The 18,184-nt window shown below is 41.2% G+C and overlaps 1 protein-coding gene across 2 annotated transcripts in view; it reads right to left on the bottom strand.

Moving 5' to 3' along the window:
• The window catches only part of bcl9l (bcl9 like), a 60,541-nt gene extending 43,672 nt beyond the window's left edge, over positions 1 to 16,869 (bottom strand). Inside the window, exon 1 of one of the 2 annotated variants that reach the window (XM_039826262.1) lies at positions 16,536 to 16,869. The gene's annotated coding sequence lies outside the window, so the exon portion shown is untranslated. The remainder of the gene's footprint in view (positions 1 to 16,535) is intronic. The other variant, XM_039826272.1, reaches the window with a different exon arrangement.
• Between the last annotated feature and the right edge of the window lie 1,315 nt (positions 16,870 to 18,184).

The raw sequence follows: 18,184 nt of genomic DNA, 5'->3' as shown, positions 1-18,184 counted from the left end.
AGTCCTGATATCCGGTTGTCGGCGAACTCATTCAGGCCTCCTGTTTCCGCTTTGTCGCGCGCTGCTGAAAAAAAAAAAAAAGAGCCGTGCACGACCTCGGCTCACGCACCATCAATCGGCCGCGCCGGCCGGATATTACATCATTTTGACGTCACGATGTCACGCGCCACCTTGGATGCATGCGCAACCAGATGTTCGAATAATTCGAATATTATGTGTGTTTTTAGAGGGAATATTTGAACGTAATTTTTCAGCAATATTGACAGCCCTAGTGTGTATGTTTGTCTGTGTGTGTGTCTGTGTTTGTGTGTGTGTGTCTGAGTGTCTGTGTGTGTGTGTGTGTGTTTGTGTGTATGCGTGTGTATGTGTGTGTGCAATTGTGTGCGGTTCTGTGTGTGTGAGTGAATATTCGAATGTCATTTTTCAGCAATTTTGACAGCCCTAGTGTGTATGTTTGTCTGTGTGTGTGTGTGTGTGTGTGTGTGTGTGTGTGTGTGTGTGTGTGTGTGTGTGTGTGTGTGTGTGTGTGTGTGTGTGTGTGTGTGTATGTGTGTGTGTATGTGTGTCTGTATCTCTGTGTGTGTTTTTGTGTGTTTGCATGTGTGTCTGTCTGTGTGTGTGTCTTTGTGTGTGTGTTTGTGTGTGCGTTTGCAAAATAAAACATGATGAATAGCTTAAATACGTAAGAATAAGTTGAAGTAGTGAGAGTAGTTGAAAAAGTCAAACAACACCTTGGCCAGGGACACATTGATTGATGTGCCACAGTAGGATTTGAACCCAGGTCACCCACACCAAAGCCATGGGCCATTACCACTGCACTATCTTCAGGACATACAAGTAGTGTTCCTTCAGTACTTATAAATCCCCACACCTAATGAGTGAGAGACAGTGTGAGAGAGGCTGAAAGTTTAAATACTTTGTATTATTATCAGCCATTTCCATTACATAGAACAAACAAGCATGACCCTAAAGAGCTGAGAGGTGGATATACTGCATGAAAAGAAACGGGCTATATACATGGATGAAATCACAAATCACAAATGACCCTGGAGGGAGAGACAGAAGGAGGAAGGGAGAGAGGGAGTGAGAGAGAGGAAGGGAGGGAGAGAGAGAGAGTGATAGAGAGGGAGAGAGAGAGGCAGAGGGAAAGAAAGAGAGAGAGGGAAAGAGATGGAGGGAGAGAAAGGGAGGGATGGAGAGAGAGAAAGAAAGGGACAGGGAGAGAGAGGGAAAGAAAGAGAGGGGAGAGAGAGGGGGATGAGAGAGAGAAGGAGAGAGGGAGCAACAAAGAGAGAGAAAGAGAAGGAAAGAGAGAGAGGGATAGAGAGGGAGAGAGAGAGGCACAGGGAAAGAAAGAGAGAGAGGGAAAGAGAGAGAGAGGGGGAGGGAGAGACATGGAGGGAGAAGGAGGGATAGAGAGAAGGAGAGAGAGAAGGAGAGGGAGAGAGAGGGAAGGAAAGAGAGGGAGAGAGAGGGAAAGAGAGAGAGAGAGAGGGAAAGAGAGAGGGGAGAGAGAGGGAGAGACAAAGAGAGAGAAAGAAGGAAAGAAAGAGAGGGAGAGGGAAAGAGAGAGAGGGGAGGGAGACAAAGAGAGAGAAAGAAGGAAAGAGAGAGAGAGGGAGAGGAGAGAGGGAAAGTGAGAGGGATAGAGAGAGGGATAGATAGAGAGGGGAGAGAGAGAGGCAGAAAGAAAGAGAGAGAGAGGGGAAAGAAAGAGAGATAGAGAGAGAGGGGAGGGAGAGACAGGGAGGGAGAAGGAGGGATGGATAAAGGGAAAAAAAAAAAAAAAAAAAAAAAAAAAAAAAAAAAAAAAAAAAAAGAGAGAGAGAGAGAAGTGAGAGAGAGGGAAAGAGAGAAAGGAGAAAGAGAGGGAAAGAGAAAGAGAAACAGAGAGCTAGAGAGGTGGAGAGAGAAGACAGAGAGCCAGAAGTGGAAGGCCAAAGCTATAGACTACTGTTCATATTACTGCCTGTAGTATCTGTATAGACTACTGTTCATATTACTGCCTGTAGTATCTGTATAGACTACTGTTCATATTACTGCCTGTAGTATCTGTATAGTCTACTGTTCATATTACTGCCTGTAGTATCTGTATAGTCTACTGTTCATATTACTGCCTGTAGTATCTGTATAGTCTACTGTTCATATTACTGCCTGTAGTATCTGTATAGTCTACTGTTCATATTACTGCCTGTAGTATCTGTATAGACTACTGTTCATATTACTGCCTGTAGTATCTGTATAGTCTACTGTTCATATTACTGCCTGTAGTATCTGTATAGTCTACTGTTCATATTACTGCCTGTAGTATCTGTATAGTCTACTGTTCATATTACTGACTGTAGTATCTGTATAGTCTACTGTTCATATTACTGCCTGTAGTATCTGTATAGACTACTGTTCATATTACTGCCTGTAGTATCTGTATAGTCTACTGTTCATATTACTGCCTGTAGTATCTGTATAGACTACTGTTCATATTACTGCCTGTAGTATCTGTATAGACTACTGTTCATATTACTGCCTGTAGTATCTGTATAGACTACTGTTCATATTACTGCCTGTAGTATCTGGGTGTGTCTGTGAAAGTGTTGTCATGGTAACCAATGACCAGTGAATATGTTTGTAAACATCCTTTGATGTCTGTAATCAGTTGACGAGCAACACCTGCTGAAACTGTCAGCTGTGCCACATGCAGCTCAGAGACAGAGCGAGCTCTCAAATAAAGGCTCAGACTGGCAAAACGATAACTGCTATCAGTCGAATGACGTCATCCTGAGCACCACAAGGCCTTTGTGAACGTATCGGTATAAACTTTATATGGATAAACGTAAAAATGTGGGCATATCAGCAATTTAAAAAAGTGGTTCGTTCAGCATTTTGCTTGGAAATGTGAAGAATGTTATACAGGAGAGTGAATGGAAGAAGCCGTGGAGCTCTTGTCATTTGGAAGCTCACTGAGCCAAAAGTAAAAGGCGTATCACAAAACACATTGAGCACGTTGTCTGAAACTAGACAAAAATACCTACGTTTTGATGTATAAATTGCGTATGACAAGTAGATACTGTGGGTGTGAGAGCAATTTATAGAGAAGGAACTAAGATCATTTTTTCGAAGCTTCACACTCTGGATGATGACATCATCACTCTAAGCAGCCCCATACACACTCATTAGAAATGCAGAAAAATCCTGAAATGATCACTAAATTTAAACAGCTTTTTCACAAAAACTGTAAAAGATATCAAACTGAAAAGCCATAGCCTGATAGCTGAATATTTTGTGAACATTTTAACAGTTTGTTTGGCGTCTGTAGGTGAAAGTATGAAGGAGCTGAAATTTTTGGGAGCAGAAGAAGATTTTAAGGTTTTGAAGCATGCTCTCATTCACTTCAATGTTAAAAAAAAAAAGTGTTAAAAAGCTTAATATTTTAAAAAGTATAAATAGTAGAAATAAAGTTGAAGAAGTCCCATCATTAGCTGAAAGAGCTGAACATTTTAAAAGTTGAATGGTTTTAATAGCCAAAAGTATGCAGAAGTTACGGAGTGCCAAAAAACATACAGAATAATAATAAGTTTATAAAGAACCAAATAACAATAGTTGGAGAGTTTCAATTCAATTCAATTTCTCCAGTTTCAAGACCTGCATTACATCTCTTAACCAATATAACAATAATATAACAATATATCAGGGAGGCTGTGGGTTTTTCCAGTTAAGGAGAACCAATCTTCGTGGTAATAACATTATAAAGGCTGCCACCGTACCGTTAGCTCCCCTGAGAGGACTTCCATCTCCACAGACACCAAATATACCAATCAAAGGATCTGGATCTATCGTCTTTCCAACAACATCAGATAAAGTCTGGAAAATAGACCTCCAATAATTGTGTATTTTAGGACAAAGCCAGAACATATGTGCCAACGTGGCGGGAAACTGTATACATCGATTACAAGTAGCGTCTACATTAAGATCTATTTTGGCAAGATTTACTTTTGAATAATGAAGGCGATGTAGAACCTTGAACTGTACAAGCCCATGTCCAATGCATTTTGATGCTCTATGTACTTTCTTCACAGTCCACTTCTAAACAGTTCTACTAACTACTCTCCCCCAAAACCGGTTTTGCCATTTGCATTCGCACTGGCCAAGTGGCCATAGAAACTGACCTATTGTTATTATAACACAGCCATCTAACCACCACTATGCGGAAAAGGAAAAAGACCCTGCCCTGAAGTAGGAGCTGAAAGAGTTACAGGCTGTGGCCAGAGGAACTTAATAATCCCCAAATTGGTCCAGTCGACACGGAAAAAAAAGTGTTCTAGGAACATTATGTTCTAGGAACTGCAAAAATCCTCGGGGAGAGGCCGCTTATGTGTGAACATGTAATCCAGCACTATTTCCCCCCGTCCGCCACTGCCGAAATGTGTCGCTCATTTGTGGCGCCCTAAGATACTGGTATTTCAAGGCCCATACCGATTATATAGTTCATGAAACCAATCGCCGATATTTGGAACAGACATGCATTTACAGTGAAAATGAAAATCTTTAAGTCAAAATTAAGATTTTGGAAAAGGAACACAGATATTGCTGAACCAAAGTAGAAAATTTTAATTCATTAACTTTATTGGGTTATCAGAGAAATAAAAAACGCTGATACAGATAATCCAGCAAAAAAAAAAATGCCCGAAAATCATCCACAGGGACCGATAATGCATGGTCTATACCTAACCACAAAACTGAAAAACGTATCTCAAATCTTTATCCGGTTTTCCCCAAAGATCCTTTTTCAGTGACCTAAAACGCACTTTGTGTGGACGAAAGGCCAAAACACTAACACACTTGTGTATGTGTGAACTAGGCCTCAGTTTCTCTGCAGCAACATACAGAAGACAGAGCTTACAGTGTGACTAGCCTGTTGATGGTATAAGGAGTTTAAAACATCCAAGTACTGTCACAGACTCCTGTGGTTTAAATCCCACCTGCATATTAAATAAGTTATGGTCAAGCTGTTGTACATAAACTACACAATACTATATAGTTAAAAAACTCAACTCTGTGAGAATTGTCTGATTATAGGAAAAAGATCTGGTAATAAAATTTCAAACATCACAACTGACATACATGAAATCTATAGTGGAGCCGTTTTTGACCGAATTCAAATTGGTTACACTACATCAGTGAGAAGAAAAAGACACAAAAGTTGAAATGGTTCTGTGTCACCATTCTGTAGTAAGAGCCAAATCAGATTTGGCCCTGCAAGCATACTTTTGAAAAAATCCAACAGGGATGATGACCGCGAAGCTCTGCTAGGTTTAAAGATGTCGAATCAGCCATCGAAAGCCCCCTGCCAACTTTTACTCATGGAAAACCGACTGACACCAATAATGTGGAACTGCTTCCAAGTGACAGTCATCCAGCACATTTTGAGTGATTATGGGGTACCAGCCAAGGCCCTTAAATTATAACCTTTAGATTCCGGCTTTGATAAATGCAACCTTCAGATTTTGCATGCTTCCATTGGACATAAAAATGTTTTTCTCTTTCTTTTTTTTCATGGGTCTCTTTAATGTCACACTAAAAGGTCCCATGACATGGTGCTTCTTCTTGATGCTTTTTATATAGGCCTTAGTGATTCCGTTGGGCTAATACTGTATCTGAAGTCTCTTTTATATAGACCTTAGTGGTCCCCTAATACTGTGTCTGAAGTTCTCTTTATATAGACCTTAGTGGTCCCCTAATACTGTATCTGAAGTATCTTTATATATAGACCTTAGTGGTCCCCTAATACTGTATCTGAAGTCTCTTTTATATAGGCCTTAGTGGTCCCTAAATACTGTATCTTGAAGTATCTTTTATATAGCCTTAGTGGTCCCCTGGCCACTTATCTGGAAGTCTTTCCCCGGAATTCAGCCTTGGTACAGAATTACAGCCACCCGAGCCAGTCCCACAATCTTTCCTTAGGATGTGTCGCCATTTCTGTGTTCTGTAGCTTTAAATGAGGAGGAGAGTCTCTCATGGGTGGGTCACCTTCTGGGTGGGCAAAGCAGAGAAGAAAGGGAGGTAACATTACTCCCTTATGACATCATAAGGAGCAAGATTCCAGATTGGCCCCATCTGAGCTTCTTGCTTCTCAAGGCAGCTCTGTTGTAGTCCAGCCTTTACTTCAGAGCACAAAACGCGGGTCACTTTGTAACACACGTTATAATGCTCACCTAGCTGCTAGCTATGCAGCACTCATGCTCTGCTTCTGACTGGCTAGTAGTCCTTACCTAGGTACTGTGCATGTGCGACTCCCAACAGATGATATAGAAGTGTGATGCCCTCACTAAAACAGAGAGCTCAACACACAGGGTGAAAGAGAGAGCTGCAGCAATGTGCAGTAACAACAAATATATGGTGTTTTCGAAAATGAAACCATGAAACCTATTCTGGTACAACCTCTAAAATACAATTTCTGAACCTGAAAATGAGCATAATATGGGCACTCTTTACCATCCATGTCTGATAAAATATAAGATAATGAACTGAGAAACTACTGCCCATCTGGGGAAATGACTTGACGTAGTGTGAATGTTTCCTTGCACAGAGGCAGTAGATTCAAATTCATACCTATTAAGAGAGTAGTCTATACTGTATTTATAAGCTGTCCGAGGCTGTAGGTACGGGAAAGGAAACAACTGGAACTTGTTGCAAAAGTCTAGCAAGCAAAAAAAAAAACCTGCATGTTTGCACATTTTTTTGGTCAGAGTGGCCTGCATACGTGGAAACCCTGTTCGTGGATTATTGACCACATTCAACCCTGTAGCCATATCAATTTCTTTTGCTTTTTTATAGACCTTTACCATTGACTTTTTATTTTTTTCTTCCCTCTTCCCTTCCCCTTTCCTTCCAACCACGCGTTTGTGCTCTTCTCCCAACATGCACTCTGTTTTTCTGCAGCCTGGTGTTGTTGGAATGCATTAGTTCGCAAGCATAACAAGAGGTTACGTGCAGGTCAGCGTTCATTCTCAATACACATCTAAAAATTGAGAAGGATTCAGTCGGTCCGATGACCTGTCGTGTTAAACCTTTGGTAAAAAATTATTTTAATTATTTAATCATCCACACACTCTGTTGACAAGGTTCCGTGATTATGGTACTGCCTTCTTCCTGCCACTCACAACGAGTCTGCTCATAGTACTTGTTAGGTAAAGTGCAGTGCATTGTGGGACAGTGCACACTGCACAGGTGACAACCCGACAAAAGAAAATCAGCACGCTTTGGGGTGAGGAGGTTGCTGTGGCAACAAAACATGTCACGGGGCTGAGTAAATATAGGCAAACCAGTAGGCGTAACGTACAAGAGAAGGGCCTGCAACGGAGGAAAGCGCCACCAGAGAAAAAAGGAAAAGGGGAGAGACATTTGTGAAGAGCTCAAAGCATTTTGGTATTTGGATGTAACAGGCCTCACTGAACAGTAGGGGGGGGAATCGCCAGAGGCCCAATTATCCAATATTATCACGAACAATATTATTGCGATAATAAACATACGTTATTATCAGCAATTCATTAGCCTTTTTCCAACTTCAAATGATGTCCCCGAAGAAAACTCTTTGTCTAACATCTGTTTTAACTCAATTCTTATTCATCTCACTTCACTGTTCCATCTAGTGCAAAACTCATTTTATTATTCTAGAACCAAAAGGTAAAATTCTCATGTGCAATTTATATAGTAAAGATCGATACTTAGATGCGTGTATGGATACAGTATTGCCACAACGAAAATATTGGCGATACTGTGCTGCAGTGGTTGGACTGTAGGCAACCCTAGTTCGTGGTTTTAACGGAGCTCAGGGACAGGGAGTACTGGGATCGTTTTGTACAGAGGGTCAAGGGTTGTATCCTTCCAACACATTGGGAAAAAGCCAACTAGAGCAGGGGAAAAAAAAAAAAAAGACCAATCTGCAGCCTCAGGAACAGACAAGAGGCAGGCATTACGGCACAGAAGCAGTAGCCTGATGGACAGAGGCCATTCAGTGCGTCAAACTGAACACACACCAGTCTACCCAAGCGAGGACGTCCAATCACATAGAGTGTGTGGTTTATAAACCCCTCGGGTCAAGGTTATTTTTTTTTACATTTTACAGAACTAGGACTACATTATTTTTTTTGACCGGTCACCATGTCAGACGAGACAGACATAGGGCCCTATTTTAACGATCTCCGTTAAGTACGTGAAGCACATGGAGCAGGTGCGTCCGAGCGTGTCCGAATCAACTTTGCTAATTTGCTGGCTGAAAAATAAGGTGCATTATGCTGGGCTCCTGGTTCAAAGGGATTGAATTTAGTGTCTTCATTAATTCATAGTGGTGTATTGGGCTAATATGCAATAAACCAATCAGAGGGTCATCTCACCATTCCCCTTTAAAAGTCAGGCGCGTTTGGACCTCGCGCATTGCAATTATGATGGCTGATTTGCACCGTAATATTTTTATTTGTAATCTTTTGCATGTTTGTGTGCTGCTGCGCTTCCCTGTGTTTTTTTTTTTTTTTTTTTTTTTTTTTTTTTTTTTTTTTTTTTTTTGTGTGTGTGTGTGTGTGTGTATTATTATTGTGTGTGTGTGTGTGTGTGTGTGTGTGTGTGTGTGTGTGTGTGTGTGTGTGTGTGTGTGTGTGTAACAAGGATAGTGCATGCGCTTTGTTACAGGGCGCATTTTACCAATTGCGGTTAAAATAACAATGAAATGCTGCTCTATTGACTATTATTATTTGTCCTTGCCTTGCCCCCTCCGCCCTCCTCTCTCTCCTCCGCAGTTGCTACAGACACAGAAATGGCACATCCTATAGGAAAGCTCATTGTGGGACTGGCTCTAGTAGCTGTAATTCTGCACCAAGGCTGAATTTGGGAAAGAGATTTCAGATACAGTATTAGGGGACCACTAAGGTCTATATAAAAGATACTTCAGATACAGTATTAGGGGACCACTAAGGTCTATATAAAAGAGACTTCCAGATACAGTATTAGGGGACCACTAAGGTCATATATAAAGAGACTTCAGATACAGTATTATGGGACCACTAAGGTCTATATAAGAGACTTCCAGATACAGTATTAGGGGACCACTAAGGTCTATATAAAAGAGACTTCAGATACAGTATTAGGGGACCACTAAGGTCTATATAAAAGAGACTTCAGATACAGTATTAGGGGACCACTAAGGTCTATATAAAAGAGACTTCAGATACAGGTATTAGGGGACCACTAAGGTCTATATAAAAAGAGACTTCAGATACAGTATTAGGGGACCACTAAGTTCATATAAAAGAGACTTCAGATACAGTATTAGGGACCACTAAGGTCTATATAAAAGAGACTTCAGATACAGTATTAGGGGACCAATTTCAAGGCCTATATAAAGAGACTTCAGATACAGTATTATGGACCACTAAGGTCTATATAAAGAGACTTCAGATAGCAGTATTAGGGACCACTAAGGTCTATATAAAAGAGACTTCAGTATACAGTATTAGGGGACCACTAAGGTCTATATATATAAAGAGACTTCAGATACAGTATTAGGGGACCACTAACGTCTATATAAAAGAGACTTCAGATACAGTATTAGGGACCACTAAGGTCATATAAAAGATCCAAAGAGCAACCCATGTCATGAGGGACCCTAACTAGCAAGACACTTTGGGCTTTCGCGCTGCTACTCCGGGTGCAAGATGGAGGGCCCTACAGTGCCATAAATTGTCAACTGTGTCTTGGAGCCCGAGTGGTAACACTACAAGAATGTCACTGGCCCGACCGATCAAACGCCGAGTTCATAGGTCGGCACTTTGGGATGAGCTAGCAGCCTCTCAAAACTCACGAAGATCTTTTTAACTGCTGTTGTTGATCTGAAATAAAAAGACAGATTCAGCAACTGTACGACCTATTTCCTCGCATTAAACTGTTTCCATAAACACATTTCGGTTATCTATTTTCTCAAATAGATTGTTTACCAAAAGAGAAAAACAACCCCGGTGATCCGCCTTTGAACCGACAACCTGGGGCGTACGCTCATCCATCCAGCGCTCGCTTACGCCGCTGCAGGAGGGTGGCAGCAAAGCCTGTTTCTTTGCCCGCCAGCGGTCAGCGTGAAGAGAACTGATAACTGCTGGCAGATTCCAGTGATAAAAAATAAGGCAAGATAAGAGATCGTATTAATCCCACACCACCGGGGAAAATTCCTGTGCTGTGCTGGGCGCATCTCGCTGCCAGCCCATATGGCACTTTCTGCAGGCGTGCGCAGTGTGCGTGCGTGTGCGGTGTGTGTGCGTGCGTGTGCGTGTGCGTGTCTTTTCCTCCACCGACAGCAGCCTGCAGCAACCTCCTTCTTTCGCCATATTTGAGATATTGCCGCCATATTACCACCACTCTCCTCCCATTGGTCAACGCCAGAACACATCGCGGAATACGTCACACTCAGGCGGAAAGACAAACACCCGGGACACGCCAGACTTTCTGCATCGCGGCCGCCCCAGACGCTACGCGGCCTACGTATTTCATCAGCACTGCAGAAACATGAGAGCCGAGATATTAATGATCGCTTGAAATCTTAGTACAGCCAAGGCCCTAATGCTACAATAATGAAAAATAGAAACACTCAAAACACATTACACACAAATTGGGAGACAACTACAATGACACAAGCTGCATCTAACCTAAACATGTTCCTGAAAACACACACACAATACATACATGTATTATTGCCATGCCATTGTATTACATATATAGAGAAAGATATATATATATATATATATATATATATATATATATATATACATATATATATATATATATTTACATAATATTTACACATATTATTATATATATATATATATTATATATATATATATACATACACATACATACATACATATATTTCACACACACATATTATTACATATACATATACATATATATACATATATATATATATACATATATATATATATATACACAGCAGAGAGCATATATATATATATATACATATATATAGAAAAGAGCATATATATATATATATGAGAGAGAGAGAAAGAGGAAAGAGAGAGAGAGGAGAGAAAGAAAGAGGAGAGAGAGAGAAAGAGAAAGAGGAGAGGAAAGAGAAAGAGGAAAGAGAGAGAAAGAGAGAGAGAAAGAAAGGAAAAGAGAGAGAAAGAGAGAAGAGAGAAAGAGAAGAGAAAGAAAGAGGAGAGAGAGAAAGAGGAAAGAGGAGAGAAAGAAAGAAAGAGAGGAAAGAAAAGAAAAATATATATAAAGAGAGAGAAAGAGGAAAGAGAGAGAAAGAAAGAGAGAAAGAACATATATATAGGAGAAAGAAAGAGCAGGAGAGGAAAGAGAAAGAGGCATATATATATATATATAGTGCAGGAAGAGTGGCAGCAGACACATATTACACACACACACACCACACACACACACTACATACACATCACACATTACACATACACACACACACACACACATGCTACACACACACACACACACCATTATTACACATACACACACACATACATATAGAGACACACACCACACAGACATATAACACACACACACATATATACACACATTATTACATACATATACACACCACACATATTATCACACACATATTACACACACATATACACATCATTACACACACACACACACACATGACACACAATCACACAACACATACACACACACATACACAGAGACACACATAGCACACACACATATACATACACACACACATATATCATCACACACACAAAGAGAGAGAGACACAGAGAGAGAGAGAGAGAGAGAGACACACACACACAGAGACACACACAGAGAGAGAGAGAGACAAAGACAGACACACAGACAGCACAGGCAGAGAGAGAGAGAGAGAGAGAGACAGAGAGACACACACACACAGCAGGCAGAGAGAGAGAGAGAGACACGAATGACAGACACACACACACACACACAGACACAGACAACCCAGCACACACAAGGAAGGACATGGACACGACCGAGACACAGACACACAGACACACAGACACAGACAACGAACACAAGGACACACAGAATGGACACACACCGAGAGACACACACATGGACCAAGACACACAGAGAGAGAGAGAGAAACACAGAAGGAAAAGACACACACAGACACAGACACAACGAGCAGCAGGACAGAGGACAGACAGACACTGACCCAGTGAGAGACACAGGACCACAGGAGGCCCCAGAGACACACAGAGACATGGAGACACACACAACAGCAATGGAGACCAGATCCAGGAGACAGAAAAAATATTGGCCCACAAGGAGGAAGAAGGAAAGGACACACACACAGGAAAGAGACAGTGAAAGGAAGAAGGAAGAGTAGTGGAGTGGATAGTAGTGGAAAATATGGAGTGGAATAGTGGAGGAGATATCTGGAAAAGGAGAGGAAGGAAGGAAGGAAATGGAAGGAATGGAAATGGAAAGCCTTGAAGGAGCTTTAGTAGACGGAAGGAAATGGATAATGGTAGTGGAAGGGAGGGATAAATAGACGCAAAAAAAGGTAATAAATTGCAATGTATCGCAGAATATCGCGATATGTTTAAAATCGCAATCACATCGTATCGTGACATAAGCATCGTGAGGATATCAGTGGTGGTGATGGCGCAGTGGATATGACACATGCCTGTCGTGTGGGAAACCCGGGTTTGATTCCCACTGCGATACATCAACCAATAACCCCCAGTTGCTCCAGAGGCGTGCGACCTCTGAGATAGATAGATAGATAGATAGATAGATAGATAGATAGATAGATAGATAGATAGATAGATAGATAGATAGAAATTGTAAGTTTTGGATAAAAGTGTCAGCTAAATGACATGTAATGTAATAATATCCTACCGTGAGGCCTCTGGCAATTCCCATTGTGGGCGAAGTGAGGAATGTGGGCTTTTTGGTCACCCGAATCTGTGATCACACCTACAGTTGGTTTTGTATCTGGAAAAAGTTTACCCTGATGCATTTTTTCCTGTTTGATTCAAAACTCAGACAAGATTCAACAACTTGTAAACAAAAGTCAGACAGACCCACAAGTATCTCATTTATTGGATATTGGGACAATTTGGCAGTACGACGGCAGTCAAAACAAATCAAGATTCCTCTCCTGTAACCATGAAGGGTACACTCCTTGTGTTCGCATCAGCTTTGAACACATAAGGAAATATCTTAATATACAGTAAGCAATCCACTGAGACTCAATTTGTTACACAAGGCTTTCCGAGCAGAAACGGAGGTGAACATCTGTCCTCTTGCACCCATGAAACAGTGTACAGTATCTGACGGTTAAATCCTGTATACGTATATAACATTCTCACTACCAGCAATCAGCAGCACCGGTTGCTTGTAAAGGGACTAAGAATAGCATTCTCACAAGGTCTCAGAGTTTTTTGGTACACACCTTCAAGTTCAAATGGCACTGTTCTCATCTGACCGGACAAACTAATGTTAACGGTGCTCTAAGTGATGCGACGCGTTTTTTTAGGCTACAACATTTTTTGTCACATACAGCAAACATCTCCTCACTATCCGCTAGATGCCTGTCCCCTGAACACACTGTAAAAAAAAAAAAAAAAAACACGAGATGTTTGCCGGATGTGTGACGAAAAATATTGTAGCCTAAAAAACGCGTCACATCATTTAGAGCACCTTTAAAGAGCCTGAAGACACCGCCTGGTGTGACTAAATATATGAATGTATACTGAAAGGTTGAGGACCAGCAACAGTCTGGATGAAGTACTTCTGTCTGCAAAGACTTGCGACATTAATGTTAAGCGTAATGCAAGTGTCATAAAATGCTTGGTCTAAATGCTTTCTATTTCAGGGATTAGAATGGGTCCTTGTTCCCCCACCGATAGGCCTACAGAGTCCAGTACTTAAGCGTCTCAGTATATTCTGTCGTGTGGAAACGTTCTCAATATCACATTATTCTTTCATAGCTCACCTTAGCAGTGCTCCCTGTAACTCACCCCAAAGTTCTCAGATCACCTAACCAGATAAGAAACACTTTGTCAGCAGCTCACCATATCGGTCTCTGCTTGCACCGGAGCAGTCTGTGTGAACATGCATTGGCTGACACATGCATAATCCTTCAAATCAAACTCTGGACAAAACAAACGAGGCAGGAAATAGACTTTTCACTCACAACGAGAAACGTGTCAAGCAATAGATGCAGGCTTACATTTTGCGCTCCTCTACAATTATAGACATATTAGCCTTCTTGCCGTCAGAGGAAGACTGGTTTATCAATCACCTGTACTGCCACGGGTTTCATCCAAGTACAGAGTACACAATCGATTACTAAATTATCAGTTGGTAAAGTCTGATGAGCACTGAATGGACTAAAAACAAAATTTGGTCTATCAAGCCCTGACACGCCAGATTACGTTTTCATCATTATCCACTACAACCTCATTTACAGGGATCCCTCAGGACAAAACACAAAGGCTACAAAATAAAAAACTTGCATGAAGGCCAACAGGTGGGTGTGGACTGTACATACATAGTACAGGCCAAAAGTTTGGACACACTTTCTCATTCAATGCGTTTTTTTTTTATGACTATTTACATTGTAGATTCTCACTGAAGGCATCAAAACTATGAATGAACACATATGGAATTATGTACTTAACAAAAAAGTGTGAAATAACTGAAAACATGTCTTATTAGATTCTTCAAAGTAGCCACCCTTTGCTTTTTTATTAATAAGGGAAAAAACTCCACTAATTAACCCTGACAAAGCACACCTGTGAAGGTAAAACCATTTCAGGTGACTACCTCATGAAGCTCATTGAGAGAACACCAAGGGTTTGCAGAGTTATCAAAAAAAGCAAAGGGTGGCTACTTTGAAGAATCTAAAATATAAGACATGTTTTCAGTTATTTTCAGTTATTAAAATAAAGAAACACATTGAATGAGGTGTGTCCAAACTTTTGGCCTGTACTGTACACACACACACACACACACACATATATATACACACACACATATATACACACATATACATATATATTATGTATGTATGTATGTATGTATGTATGTATGTATGTATGTATATATATATATATATACATATATACATATACATACACACACACACACACACACACACACACATATAGCCAGAAAAGCAGAAGATGCTCTGAACTCAGATGTCTCACTTCCAGTGGAAAGCAACGCACAGTGTACTGTAGCCCTGTAAGACAATTCGGCTCAAGTTGCAAACTCTGTTAGGTGCTATATATAGCTCACCAGGATATTGTAGATACACAAACGGCATGAAGCACCTGTGTGTGTGTGTGTGTGTGTGTGACAATGTGTGTACACATATGTGTGTAACACATACCCACACACACACACACACAGTGTAGCAAAGGAGAAATAAACTGTATTATCTCTCTCTGTGAACAGGTTAAAGTGCAGCATTATCACAACATATTCAACAGGCTGAACTGAGCAGGGTCATCTGGTTGTCTTAAGGTTACTGGACTGAGACACACACACACACACACACACACACACACACACACACACACACACACACACACACACACACACACAGGAAAAAGGGTGTGTGAGAAAGAGCACTTCACACTGTATGACAGGGTTTAACTAAATAGCTAATAACTACAATAGTGTCTAATAGTGGTATGGGTTATTACAACATACATTCTCACAACTAACTTCAACTTATTGTCGGACATAAACTAAGCTTGACGTCCAGCTGCACAGTATGTTTTAAATGTGTGGAACTGAATCACAGCGGGCAGGAAATACCTATTAAAATAAACACGTTTTTAAAATTACATAGATATAAGTGGTTTCCATTACAGCTAACGTTGACCACGGTAACAGTAAGGAGGCAAATCATGTTAAGCAGCGGCAACATTAACAGCATGTTATAGTCTCAACATGCCCACGCGGAGTCTGTGTTGAAGTGACAAGTAACGTTATCGTTAGGCAGTCTGTCAGCAGGGTTGCTGAACACAGTTTAGCTGCTTAGCACAAAACCATGCAAATGCTGCTTTGGCTGCATCTGTCAGATTAGCTTCCTCCTGGCAAGCTAATATTAGTAATTTACACATTATGGATTTACATGTTCCGACACGTGAAGACATAAAAAAGTAGAGCAAGCACCGCATTCTCGTTAGGAGAATTTAAGGACACATGCCCCTGGTGTGAACCCCGGCGCTCACGAGTGGGGACTTGCTGCGCCAGCCAGGTCCACGGGCTAACTTAGCATGCTAATTCCCCGTCTTCGCTAGGCTACTTGCTCGTATACTGACGTCGCCGTAGCACACATCTGCAAGCGAACCGATGCTAGCTAACGGGATTTGAACTTTGTTATTGGCTTGCTAGCGACCCAAAGACTTCATTAAAAGAAGAGAAAGTTATAGTCCACGCGTGCGGAAGACAGCTCCGAAATAGGCAAACGGCTAGCGTGCTTCGGGGGTGACAGTGTTTTGAAATGCTGTGTACTCTACCTGGTGTGTGAGATCAGAAGAGGCCGATGTCAGGACTGACGGCCAGTAGACATTCCCCGGAGTGGCCGCCGCCGCCACTGCTTGCTCCGTTCGCCGTAACGTTACCACTGCGCAAGATGGTCCCGATGTTTGATAAGAAAGGAGCTGGTGCAGTTTGACGGGAGGTTCGGATGGGGATAAAATAACACGACTGTATCTAGGTTGAAGTTTCGGTCGAAATCAGGGGACGCGTCACCTTGCAGCGGTTCATGACTCCCACTATTCAAGATGTAGAAGGGCAGGACGTTGCATTTCTCTGCGAGTCCCTATCACTCCCAGCCGCTGACAATAATTATTGTGGCCACACGGGCATTCATGTCACTGTAGGATACTGATATGTCATACTGGACTTCTGTGCTGCTTGAGAGTCGCATTTAAAAAATAAAAAAAATTATTAGGATTATATGAATGGCAATGTCAATCACTTCAAAAATGATTAATTTCATTATTTATAATATGTTGTTTAGTAATATGGTGATGTCAACACCCTGAAATAAAATGTTGTCTTTTAGACTTAAAAATGCACTCTAGGTGCCTTTCCTTAAACTTCAATCAATAAAATAGCAGATATAAGTGTGTGTGTTTTATTTCCATCTAATTAGGTCTATCTGATCCAGCAAATCCATCTTTCCATCTCAGGCAACATTTTCTAATGGTAACCATAATGCAGTGAATTTCAAATTCAAAGAGGAAGTAAATCAGAAACACTGTGAACTGAGCTCACACGCTTCAGGTTTGGGGGAAGCATTATAAAGTTACTCGGAGTGGAGATCCAGTTGTTGCACTGTTAAACCTGCTCCTTTTTCAGTTGAATACTCCCTCTGGTGGTATGGGTAGCATAAGATTGGCTTGGCAACATATACCCTCAAGTGAACCTGGGATTAAGGCCTTTCTTGCAAATATAGCCTCATGTTTTTAAATTGAGATGGGAGTTTAAGTAATGTTTCATAAATATTTTTTTTTACCTAGGACAAGCTGATAGAGCACATTGTTTTTTTTCTGCAGCAATATTTACAGTTAAGAACAGGCTCGGCTATATCTAGGAGCAGCATTAAAGACATCTATACCTTTCTGGTGCTGGCTCCCACTTAGTCCTACCAAAGTAATTGCCATAATCAGTGGATCATGAGACATTGTTCAGGCAGAGAGTACATCTCATATGCTTTTCTTGTCCAGATGTTGCGAGGATTTGCACCTGCAACAGTTGCTTCTCTAGTATGTTTTTAGACCATCCACAATGGAGGGATTTATCTTTTTCCTAATGTTTTTTTGCTGAAAGGATGAATAAGAAACCCTGATGGTTTTTATTTATTTATTTTTGATAAGGCAACCAATTGTATATTAGGCAAGGAGACATAAGTGCTAAATCACAGAAGAGGGAGCTGCAATGATTTATACTGAGAGGTAGAGGAATTAAACACAGATCTACAGTGGACTGGATGCGCGTCAGAATGGAGCAGTGCAAATAATCACAAACCACAGAAGTGGCTTGCTGAGACTTCCTGACCTGCGGACATGGAGCGAGAGCAGGCAGACGGGTCCGAGTCGTGAAGGAGACCCACCACTGTCTTCATGACCTTCTCCTCCCAGACAAGGCAGAAAGGGACTGG

This window comes from Perca fluviatilis, chromosome 2 (assembly GCF_010015445.1).
Source record: "Perca fluviatilis chromosome 2, GENO_Pfluv_1.0, whole genome shotgun sequence".
NCBI lineage: Eukaryota > Metazoa > Chordata > Actinopteri > Perciformes > Percidae > Perca > Perca fluviatilis.
The sequence above is the reverse complement of the archived record's forward strand: the minus strand, read 5'-3'. Positions and strand labels throughout refer to the sequence as shown.